Source organism: Populus alba, chromosome 4 (genome assembly GCF_005239225.2).
Source record: "Populus alba chromosome 4, ASM523922v2, whole genome shotgun sequence".
NCBI lineage: Eukaryota > Viridiplantae > Streptophyta > Magnoliopsida > Malpighiales > Salicaceae > Populus > Populus alba.
Window position 1 is genome coordinate 5,258,363 of NC_133287.1, and position 13,470 is coordinate 5,271,832.

The window sequence follows — 13,470 nt, forward strand, 5'->3', positions numbered from 1 at the left end:
TTCTTTCTGTGTCTATTTTTCTTTATAAATTCACGACACAAAGCTATAGAAAATAAAAATTTTTCAATATCTTTGCATCGTAAATACTATAAAGAGGGGCCAATTGTCATAACCTAATTTTTGAACAAATAATAAAAATAAAAACTATATTTGAGAATGGGGCGTTTAAAACAACACAAATTCAAAGTTTCATGGATGGAATTATCACATTTGAGAATAATTTGTCGTTAGAAATTGAAGAATAATAAGTTGGGAAATTATTTAAATTTTGCGATTAGTTTAATTAATGAAATTAGAAGAATTAATAAGTTTGAGGACTTAATTAAACTTTGATTTAATTAATTAAATAAATTCAGGACTTAATTGAAATTTATCCAAAAAGGGCCCAAAATTGAAAGAATTAATTAAGACCAAATTTGAATAATCCAGAATTAAGGACTGTTCTGTAAACAGTGCACCAATTTAAGGATTTAATTGAAATTTATCCAATAAAAGGGCAAAATTAAAAGGAAATTTTTATTTGTTTAGGGGTCCAATTGTGAAATGTCCAAAAGTTCAGGGTCTAATTGAAAATCCCCATTTTTTCCCGAAACGTCGCCGTTGCTGGAAACAGCTGTGGTCGTCTTCTCCATCCCGGTCAGCAGGCTGAAGATCTGCAACAAAATTCGATCGATCTTGGACCACGTCTCTTGCCCCATGATCCCGCTCGTGATTTGAATAACAGTCCTGCAAAGATGGGATTGATTTAGGGGGAAGCTCGGAGCTCTATAAAAAAGGCAGAACAGAAAGTGCTTAAACCCGGAAGAAGAAAACCCAGAGACAGAGGCAGAAACCCAGCAAAAAAAACGAAAGAGAGAAACCCAGAAAGCAAAGCAGAAACCCAGAACGCAGAAGACTGAAATAAAGAGGAGAAAACCGGTTCTGCCATTGCTGTCATCCCTGCAGAAAATCAAAACCAAAAACATAGCCAAGAACAGAGAACTCACAGCACAGAAACAGGCATAAACCAAAAAAAAATACAAACGCAGAAAAAGAGAGAAAGCTGAGAGGAGTCACGGATTGATCTTGTTTTCGTCCCTGCAAGAAAGCAATTAATCCCCTAACCATCGATTATCGACAGAACGCGGTCGAACCCACACGCGGCGTTGCAATTCTCCACCATCGCCAGAAACAAAAAAAATAACATTCGGCTCGACAACACCAACAGTATCAACCTACCCTTCTCTCCACCATCGCCAGAAACGGAAAGTCGAACTCCACCAGCGTTGCAGCCTTCTTTGCAATCTCCAGAAGCAGGTGCGCCCGTTTCGCTTCGTTATTTCTCCTGTGTTTGAATTGCCTTTGAACAGTGCGAAGGTAATTTAATTACCTTCGCACTGTTGATGCACGCGTGACAGTGCTTCACGCGTGCATCGTCGTTTTTTTTTTGCAGCCGGTCACTGGCTTGGCCAGTGACCCGGGCGGGGCTGGCTGGGCCCAGCCCAAAGCCCCCTGTGGGGCTGAGCTGAGCCCAGCCACAAAGATACATATGCTGGCTGGGTTTTAGCCCAGCCCAGCCAGCCCCAAAAAATAAAATTAAAAAATAATAAAAAATGCACATGCATGAATAAAAATAATGTAAATTTATTGGTTATTCACTGACGCCAGAGTCAGTTGAATAAAAAAACACCGGTTAAAATTTTATATTATTTTTATTCGTTTGTATTTTATTTTATTTAGATGAATAAAAATAATGTAAATTTATTGGTTTATTCACTGACGCCAGAGTCAGGAATAAAAATACTAGTTTAAATTTATATTATTTTTATTTGTTTGTATTTTATTTGTATTTAGCTAGAAAAATAAAAAATATGTGCATGCGTAAAAATAAATTTATTATTTATTTATTTATTCACTGTGCTAGAGTCGGGAATAAAAAAATATTGATTTAATTTATTTTTATAGCTACGTAATACTTTATCAACGCCAGAGTTGAAAATATTCGTATTGTTAAATATTCACTGGCGCCAGAGTCAGGAATATTAACTAAGCAAATTTTCATAGCATAAACTAATAAACATTTAGCAATTTAGATGAAATTAGCAATGCAGCCTGCCTTAGTAGGACGTTTAATTTTGCAGTGATATTAATAATCTTCCCTTTACGTAACCAGTCCCGAACCATAGAATCTCTGTTGACCAGGTTAGGGGTTCCTAAGAGACCATAATACTAGGTGGCGGACTCCTTAAACAAGAATATCCACATTAAAGAATAGGATGCCAGAAATCCATTCTTTCCAAAGATTTTTAAAAAAAAAATTTAAAGGCCCCCCTGCCGGCGATGTGTCGAGTGCGACCTACTTTCTATAATTTTTATAGTGTAGGAGGAGTTCTCTTTCTTCTCTCTCTCTCTTTGTTTTTTTTCTTTCTATTTTCTTAAAGTAAGCAAAGTCAGCATTCCTTTTGTTACATTGGAAAGTTAACAAAAAGGGTGAGTTGTATGGTAATTACGATTAATTATTAATGAGAAGAAGCAAGCCATGTGCTGGGGCCCTAATGTCTCCTACACTTACTAATTATCTTAATTGAAGCCAATGTTGTGTTATTTCCCAAGTTTTTTTGAAAATTATATAAATTAAGTTGTTTTTTTTATAAATTAAAGTTTCAATAACAAATTGTTATGAAAATATTTATGATAACTAAATAAATCAAAATACACTAATAAAACTTGAAATTTGAAAGTAAAACCTTGCTCATGTCTAGGTATGAATATCTTGATGTGTTATTATTTTGTGAAATTTTGTCTATAACTATTGATTCTCAAACTTTTCTTATAGAGTTAGATAAAAAGTATGGGTGCTCTAACTTTCATACATGTTAGATAAGATAATATTATATATATAATATATATATATATATATATATAATTCAAAATTTAAGTGTATGAAATTTTATTTATTACTCTTTTAGCTTTTATTTTGTATTAAATTTTTGTGAGATGATCATGATGTAATTACCGAATGATGTAAAATATAACAACAGTTGGAAGGTTGCTTTAATATGTGGGGTTCCACTCCATTCTTGTTGTTGAAATGATATCAAATAAGGTGAGGGTATAAGGAGACCATGTTTGTTGATAATAACTTGTAATATAGAAAGAGGAAGTCAATAACTTTTGGTGCGTCTACATATAAGTAAATGAACTTTGCTAAAATTTCAATAGAATTGTTTAATAAATAAAAAAGCATGACTACATTATATAAACAAGAGTCAAACAATTAGCCATAATAAAGGCTCATAATATAGTCGTATGGTAATGTGTTGAAAACTGTTTTGTAAAATTTCATGTTCAATTTAACATCTTATTTGTTGTAAAATAAAGTCGATTTTATTGCGTTAACTAAATTTGGTTTTTTTTTTTTTTTTAAAGCAATTGATATTGAATAGAGCAAAAAAAAAAAAATAGTATTGATTGTGATAATCTAGCAAGCAAAAAAAACTATTTTTCAAAAGGTGAAAATAAAATGTAGCTTCAATTCCCAACAAAAAAAACTAGATTTTGAAGGGCAGGATTCTTAAAAAGATTATTAAATTTCTTTCTCTTTTTTAAAAAATGGCTTTATAATTTCCTTTTGGCATCTCCACATTAAATCAACGCATGCTCACTTACAAAAATCAAAGCATCAAACTTGCATCAATCACCGGCTTGTGTGGACAAATGAATCAAGATTTAGATTGAGATCTAAATAAAAAAGAACTAGAAGAGAGCAAATCACGGCAACCCAAGGAAGGGTCATAGGAGTCAAAAACAGAAGATACAGTGGAAATTTGGGATTTTGATCATGGGACAGGCCAACACATCCCATGGGTTAGAGCTTCCATCATCTTCTTCTTCTTGTCAGTTTTTACGTTGTGATCAACGATATTCGAAACCAATCCACTGTCAATTGAATGGAATGGGGGAAGATTCCATCTCCTGAATTTATTTATTTTTAATTAAAACCGAGACGTGGGATACGTGGGAAGATTTTTTTAAACAACCAATGCCGAAGACAGCACTGTACTAATCAAGTGAACCTTCACTAATTGACTTTTCAAGTACGATAGTGTAAACTCGAAATTGATGGGTTGCTTAAATTAATGGGTTAACTAAAACACTAGCTCAACAACCCGCACTACACCGCATGCAGGGCCATTTATTCTTGTTTAAAAAAATGATATTCAAGTGGCGCAAGCATGTTTAAAAACAAAATTTGCAATACAGGTCATAGACTCAACTGAGTTAAAATAGTTGATTTTTTTTTAGTTATCAAAAAAACAATATCAATGGACATTAACTTTCCTTGGAAACTCAGGTTATTAGACCGGAAACACTCCACCTGGTAAAACCATGAGTTCCAACACCTAACCAATTAAATAATGAGGGATGAAATTGAAAAAAAAATTAATTATACAAAAAGATCTAAAACAAAAAATTACAATTAAAAGAATAATGATCGATATTGAAATAAAAATAAATAAAATTAGAGGGAACTAGTTTTTTTTTATTGAATGGTTTGAAATTTAAAAGAAAATTTAATTTAACGAAAGGAGCAAAATCAAATAAAAAAATAAGGATCAAATTGAAAAAAAAAAAAAAAACCACCAACGAAAACACACCTCACCAACGACTATGGGCAATGCTGTAATAGGAAAAGGAAGCTACGAGGATTTTAGCGACACGATAAAATAGCATTTGTTTGGCCTCCAGGAGGCGCTACACGTGCCTCACATGCACTGATGAGTGCCTTGCATGCACTAGTTACTTTTTTTAATTATACTTTACATTTATTAAAATACCAAATTGCCCCTTATCCCACATAACCATCACCAAAATACTAGTGTGAAAAGATGAAAATGCCCTTAGACGCCAACTCAAGAAGTTTTGCTTCCTTGGACACTACTAGAAATTCGCTTAATACCAACAGATTTACCGAGGGAATACTTTTATCAGTAATTTGAGGTCGCAATGACTGACAAAATATTTTTCGTCCTTCATTCCATCTGTATATACCGACAGAAACATTCGGCCGGTAGTTAATGATAGAATTACAGATGAATATGTTCAGAATTAGAAAAAAAGAGGTTCGCTGACGTGGAGGATTTTTCCCAACGGAATCATTGAGGGATTCAAAACGAAATCTCCGTACAGTGACATGACCGGCTAACCGGTTAAAATGGTGACGGAATCACCGAGTGATTCAAAACGGCAGCTCCGTACGGTGACGTGTCCCGTTTGCCGTTTGAATAGCCGACAGACTCTCAAATGAAATAATTTCATCGGTGAATACTTTTATCAGTAATTTGAGGTCGCAATGACTGACAAAATATTTTCCGTCCGTCATTCCATCTGTATATACCTACAGAAACATTCGGTCGGTAGTTAATGATAGAATTACAGATGAATATGTTCAGAATTAGAAAAAAAACGGTTCGCTGACGTGAAGGATTTTTCCCAACGGAATCATTGAGGGATTCAAAATGAAAGCTCCGTACAGTGACATGACCGGCTAACCGGTTAAAATGGTGATGGAATCACCGAGTGATTCAAAACAGCAGCTCCATACGGTGGCGTGTCCCGTTTGCCGTCAGAATAGCCGACAGACTCTCAAATGAAATAATTTCGTCGGTGAATCCATTAGTAAAACTTAATATATGCCTACTCTGTCGACCCTCTCCTCCCCTATTTCTCCTTCTTCTTCCCCATCTCAACTCTCCCCAATTGCAAACAACCACCCAAAAAAAAAAATCTCCCTCTTCTCAGCACAACAAGTCATATTTCTTGAAGTTTTGTGGTCACAACATTTGTGTTCTGATTTACCGATGGATTTTATCATTTTTTGTAAGTAATTCTATATTTTTAAATTTTAACATTTAAAAGTTAATTTTATTGCTGTCATAACCCAAATTTTGACCTTTTTATTTTAATTATTTTATTTTTGATAAAATGATGAAAAACAAGTAAAAATAAAATAAATGAAGAATGAATTAAAATTTGGGTTAAGGGCAACATAATTGGAAGTTTAAAGATTTAATTAAACTCTTGACTAGTTTAATTAATTAAATCAAGGGCTTAATTGGGAAATTATTTAATTAAAATTTAGATTATTTATTTAATGAAATCAAGAGTTTAATTGAAGAATTAATGAGTTTGAGGACTTAATTAAAATTTGATTTAATTAATTAAAGGAATCAAGGGTGTAATTAAAGAAATACCAAAGTTTGGAGCTTATTCAAAGAAAAATTGCTAGAAAATTAAAGTCAAATGACTAAATTGAATAGTCCAGAAATCCAGGACTGTTGTGTAAATGGCATTATAACTGAGGGTTCAATATGAAAATTAATCCAAGGGGCATCAATTCATCAAAATCAAAACCTATTTCAATTCATATCTATATGCATATAATAAGTATGTTGATTAAATTATACTTTAATCATTTCTAGATATTTAATTGAGGAGCAATGCCTAGTGTATGTGTAAGAGGAACAATTCCTGAAAAAACATACTTTCTACTTGATTTTTTACTTACAAACAAGTCATGTGAAAAATATTAAATTTCAATAAAACTACTCTACCAATGCAAGAGATGTCAATAATAGTGGTTTTGCATGAATATTAATTTATTCCTTTATAATAAGAAAAGAAACATTTAATTAATTATATATTAGTAGATTTAAACATTTATTTTAAACATATTTGAACATATTCATATCAAAACCCCTAAATTATCATAAACCCTAATATTTTTAATAACTAATTATAAAATAATAAAATTAAAATTAAACAATGAAATAAAAAAAAAATTTACCTAAAATATAAAGCAAAAACCACAAAAAAAAAAAAAAGAAGATCAATTGCTTAACTATACTTTATGAGAAATTTGCATACCAGGGAGGCAGAGAATAGCAGCTCATGAAAAGAACAAAGCAACACAGTAGCTAATGAAAAGAACAAAGCGGTAAAGGCAAGGAACAAAAAATACTCTTTGTTAGTAAGGGCTCAAAGGTGCTCGAAGAGGAAATGAGGGCTCAAAGGCGCTCGAAGAGGAAGCGAGCGCTCAAAGGCACTCGAAGAGGAAAGCGAGCGCTTAAAGGCGCTCGAAAAGGAAATGAGGGCTCAAAGGTGCTCGAAGGGAGGTGAGGGCTCAAAGGCGCTCGAAGAGGGAAGCGAGGGCTCGAAGGGGCTCGAAGAGAAAGCGAGGGCACAAAGGCGCTCAAAAAAGAAGTGAGGGCTCAAAGGCGAGCTAAAAAAATGAAAGCGAGGGCTCAAAGGCGCTTGAAGAGAAGCGAGGGCTTAAAGGCGCCTTTTCTGAATCAAACGCTCCACCTTCTTCATCACTTAAGACCGTTTCAGCAGGAGATCGGTAACGGCAGATCATGGGACGCATGGATGAATGTGGCTCACCCTGATTACCACGTTCTCTGGCTTTATGATCGACCAACAAAAATAAGGTGCAGCAAATGACCCGAATGGGTACACCCTCAGGTAATAAAGATACAAGGTGTAAAATGCGATACTAAAATTCTGACTTTAAAATGGTTAGGATTTAACCCGATAAGGTAGAGACTCTCTCATGAAGAGAGATCAACCTTGAACCTTAAAAAAGACCAACGAATAGAAACCCGACTTAGAAAAAACAATCAAACAACAATGCATCTTGCTTCAATAAATAGTCAATTCACATTCCATTCATTATCCAATCTTCTTGAACTCATCACATCACAGTTCATCCCAACATACTAGTCATATTTTATATGACACATTTAACTACCACATTAATTAAATTAAGATTCATCCACAAAATAATCAAAATATGAACAACATATGATTTAAATTAAGTATCATTTAACTACCATGTTTAGAGTTAATACAAATAGTATTAGAGGAAATTCTACATTAGGTAATAAGAGATTTTTCATAACCCAATTTTTAAACCTTTTTTATTTTAATTATTTTATCTACTAAAAAATGATGAAAAACAAGTAAAAATAAAATAAATAAAGAATAAATTAAAAATTTGGGTTAAGGGCAACATGATTGGAAGTTTAAAGATTTAATTAAACTCTTGACTAATTTAATTGAATTAAATCAAGGGCTTAATTGTAGAATTGATAAGTTTGAGACTTAATTGAGCTTGGAATTAATTTAATTAATCAAACCAAAGGGTTTAATTGGAGAGTTGATAAATTGGGACTTAATTGGACTTGGATTTAATTTAATTAATGAAATCAGGAACTTAATTGGAGAAATAGCAAAGTTTGGGGTTAATTGGGGGCACAATTGCAAACAGATTAAAATCCAAGGACTAACTTGTAAAAGATGCCGAAATGCAGGGCTCCAATTACAATTTAACTAGGGGCTTAATTACAAAACTTTCCAAAATTCAAGGTCCAAAATGAAAGTTGCCATTTCCAGTTGTGAACGGCGCCGTTTCTGAATCAAACGCTCCACCTTCTTCGTCGCTCAAGACCGTTTCAGCAGGAGATCGGTAACGGCAGATCGTGGGACGCATGGACGAACGTGGCTCACCATGATTACCACGTTCTCTGGCTTTATAAAAGCCAGAGAAAAAGGAAAAAAAAGGGTGAAGGCAAAAACCCAGGGGGGCAGAGGAACGAGCAGGGGAAATCGTAGAAAGGCCTCAGCAACAGTGGGATTTTGGACGAGAAACAGAGGAAAAACTCCAGCTAAACGGACGAAAAAACAGAAGAGAAGGAACCCAGAAAACAGAGGGGTGAGAGACGGGAAAAAAGAACCAGAAGAGGGGAGTACACAGAAAAAAAAAGGGGAAACACAGGGCATTAAAACAGAACGAAAGAGATTATACAGAGAAAAAAGAAAGAAATAGGAACGAGAGAGGGAGCTTACAGAAAAAAAACGAACACAGAAGGGAGCCAAGTTTTTTTCCCCCCTGTTTCTTCTCAAAGAAACAGAGGAGGCCACGAGTGGAGAAGCAGAAGAGAGAGAGAGAAAGAGCAGGAGAGAAGAGGATTGGAAACAGAGGGCGAAGGGAACAAAATCGGAGGAAGAAAGTAACGACCCGACGTCCTCCATCGCGTCTCTGCTTCCCTGCGCCCAGGTAAGCCATTCTTTCTCCTTTCGTTTTCTTTGATTCATTTAAATGAGGAGCATTGCACTGTGCGAAGGTAATTAATTACCTTCGCGCTGTGCATGCACGCGTGGACACTCCACGCGTGCCTCCTGCGGGCTTAGGCCCAGCCGGGCCACTCGCTTGGGCCAGTGGCCGGGTCAGGCTGGCCCAACCCCAAAAAATATATGCTGAATTGAGCTTTGCCCAGCCCAGCTTAAAAAATAAAAAATATATATAAAAAAATAAAACATGTATGCATGAATAAAAATAATATAAATTTATTGGTTTATTCACTGATGTCAGAGTCATGAATAAAAATACTGGTTTAAATTTATATTATTCATTGTATTTTATTTTTATTTAGCAAGAAAAAATAAAAATTGTGCATGTGTAAAAATAAATTTATTTTGTTTGTTTATTCATGACACCAGAGTCAGGAATAAAAATAAATATTATTTAAATTTATTTTGTTTTTATAGCTACGTAATTTTATCAACGCCAGAGTTGGAAGTATCCGTAGTTGAATATTCATTGGCGCCAGAGTTAGGAATATTATAAGCAAATTATCATAGCACAAAAAAACTAATAAACATTTAGCAATATAAGACAAAACCAGTAATGCAGTCTGCCTCAGGCAGAACGTTTAAGGGGTGATAATATCTTCTCTTTTATGTAATCAGTCCCGAACCATTGAATCTCTGTTGATCAATTAGGGTTCCTAGTGACTATAATATTAGGTGGCGACTCCTTAAATAAGACCATTCCCCATTAAAGAACAGGATGCTAGAAATCCGTTCTTTCAAAAAATATATTTTTAAGGCCGCCGCGATATTGGGTGCAACAATATTTAACTAATATTTAATCCCAACATGTCATAAAATTCCTAGCATAATAATTATTATATTAAATATTTAACATGTATTCTATATAAGAATGAGTTTGCATTTGCTTTTCCTCTCAACCATAAACATATAGAGTTTAGTTAATTATAAGAAGTTGCGATAAAAATAGTGAGTTCCACCAATAACTGAGGTCTGACCTCAACTTTAACTTGCTTTTATTGAAATCTGATCTTAGTTATTAGTTTATCTTTGCAAGCTTATATTTCCAAAACAAAAAAACGATCGTTGAAAATATAGTGAAACCAAAATAACCTTAACCTTTACCCTTCCCCATTACGTTTCTTTCAATTTGTCTTCGCTGACTAAAAATGTGAGAGAGCCATTCACAATACATATACCACCAGAAGAGAAGATGTTTTAACTGATGTCGTTACATGCTAATAAAGTAATGGATATAAGAGACCTTCTCAAATAGATTATGTTAATGATGATATTACAGCTAGTTTAATGAAACAATAAAAATAAAATTATAATATTACATTGTTGTTTTAATGACGTATAAATAATCTCAAGTAGAATAATATAATTTAAAACTACAAAATTACTACGTGTTTTTTAATCATTTTATTATTAACAACACTTTCAACAACAATTTTAACCAAACACTTTTTAATTATTTTTATTTAATAATAATTTTCAACCATATTTTTAACAAAACACATAATTTAACGCAACTAACAACATCTAAAAATAACTTTTTAAAACCTATTCTTTAAAAAACTAGAATCATGAAAGCTATCACAATCACAAACACACACTAAATGCTTTTCCAAACTTTCCAAACCGTACCTCTAATCAAGTACTATATATTTTTTGACTATTTAGTATAATATTACTCGCACGACCCTTAACGTTTACTCTCGTGCAGTTGGATAAGAAGCATCCATGGCAACGCCACATAGGCCTTCGCTTGAACCGATGCCTCTTCGCATCCTCATATACCCACTTTCACCCCAACTGGTTCCCCATGAATTCTTTACCAACCAATAATCAGTCCCATCACTGTCAGTACCATATCCAATTGCAGTAACCGCGTGGTTTAGATTTGTCCCACAATCCCCTTTGAAGACACCACTTTTATAAAACTGGAAATCGTGCCCCCCACCGTCAACAGCAACAGATACTGGCTGTTTGGCCACAGCTTGCAGGAGAGCGTTTTCATTATTCTGTGGCACGTCTTCATACCCAGTTATTTCTGCTGCAATAGATGCTTCCTTCTCGCTATTGCAAGTGCCAATCTACTCCTTGGTAGGGTAATTGTCTTCACTTGTTAGCCCTCCGTTTTGTTTAATATATTTTGAAAGCAGTGTCCATGAGACCACCTTCACAGCCTTTATTTCCAACATCACAGTCCACAAGCTGTTGTTCTGATAATGATATTAACTTACTTGTCTTAAGCTTTATAATTCCTTCCATTGCTGCCACCGTGGAAAATGCCCAGCAACACCCTACCATTCAACATAATTATAAATCAACGAGCAGAATCATCGAAGCAGGGATCAGAACTCTGTGAAACTTCCCGTATTTTACTTACGGCAATTAAAGAATACTAGGAGTAATATTATATATCCCCACTTTTATATACAAACAAGTTTATGAAGGTCATTATTTATGAATTATATCAAATCGGACTCTAGTTTTTCTCAAGTCTTAATAACTTAAAAGGATCTGATATTGTTACACTTTGTGTATGACTTTCCATGCAGATTAAAAATATCATTAATTGATATAGTTACGTCAATTTTCTCCTTATTATTGCGTATAGCTAATGGTCTTTTTAGAGTACGTGTTAAGAATCATTTAAGAGTACTTATAATTAATCATAATATGTTTTATTTAAAAAATACCACCTTATAAAATAACATTTATTTAATCTTTTTAATAAATTTTAATTATATATATATATATATATATATATTATCATTCTAATCAAATTTTATTTTTCTAGCCTTTTACACTTAAAAATCACTATTATAAAAAATATATTCACGATTAAATAATCATAAATAACTTATTATTTCTTAAAAAGTATTTTTAATATATTATAATACTTTTTGATTATTCTATACCTCAAAAGCACAACAAAAAGAATTAACGAAACATAATAAAATAAAAACAACTCTATGTCTTTTACAAAGTAGCTTTGATTATAAATTTTGGAAGAAAATACAAGAATTAATATTTTGACCACAATTATTTTGTGACAAAATATCAATTTATCTACTTAACACTTCAAGTTTGGAGTTTTTTATTAGTTTAAAATTCTTACAAAATAGTTTTAGTTTAGGTGCACAACCAGAATATTTGGGGTACCAAAATGAAAAACAAATAAACCTCAAGGACTCTCGAGATAAAGCAAAAAACAAAATTGATATACCCAAAAGACAGCATTCTTATTATGATAAATTAAGTATACTTACCACAAGCACCTTGATCTTTAACTGGGGTGACTGCACCGGCTTTTCTCCAATCCTTTGAAGTTGGCATGTCACTTAGATTTTCATATTTAAATGATGAAGACATCACTTTGGATGATTGTCTCTTATACCCATGATACATAGCACGAAACTCTTCATTGGTCAAGTCTGCGAATTTGTTCACACCAAGCTTGTATCCGCGGTCAGAACCGTTTGTTAAATGCTTCTATGCGTTCAATGTTTTCCTTAAAAATCAAGTATCGTTTATCCTTCTCTTTCATGTCTCCATAGGCACGTCCATATTGAGCCATCCATTCTTCATGCCTCTTCAACATATATTCCTGCTCATCAAGAGGACGACAAGCTATTTTGTTTGCCCATGCAGCTAAAATAAGGAGAAATTGCAGAAAATATGAGTATTGCATTTCTTTGCGGCCATGGTACGTGTAAGAGTATATGCGTCTACAGCCTTGTAAGTGAGTGTTTTTCTACTGGCCACTGCAAATTCAAAACAGCGCAATGGGTTTTTATAGACACAGTTTTGTAACCATCTTCTTTCTATGTGACTAGCCTTAATTCTACGTTTGGAGCTTAGAAGACGTTTGGAGTAATATGTGACCCAGTTAATTGATTGGTACTGTGGAAAGGTATCTTGAGCTAGCGTAACAACAAGATCAACGATCGAACCATCACTGTCAATTAATCGATGTGATTTTGGCATTTATGGGGGAAGATTCCATCTCCTTAATTTATTTATTATTATCAGCTCTTTTTGCTCACGAGGATTAATCGATGTGATTTTTCGCATTTATATAGGGAGGAGGGAGTTCTCTTTCTTCTATCTCTTCTTTGTTTTTCTTTCTATTTTCTTTATAGTAAGCAAGAGCAGCATTCCTTTTGTTACATCGGGAAAGTTAAAAGGGTGGAGTTGTATAGTAATTACGATTAAATTATTAATTAGAAGAAGCAAGGGTCATGTGCTAGCCCTAATGTCTCCTACACTACTAATTATCTTTGAAGCCAATGTTGTGTTATTTCCCAA

The 13,470-nt window shown here is 33.6% G+C and overlaps 1 pseudogene; it reads right to left on the minus strand.

Annotated features, from left to right (window-relative positions):
- Positions 1-10,665: 10,665 nt before the first annotated feature.
- Positions 10,666-12,853, minus strand: LOC118032871 (senescence-specific cysteine protease SAG12-like; annotated as a pseudogene).
- Positions 12,854-13,470: the final 617 nt, after the last annotated feature.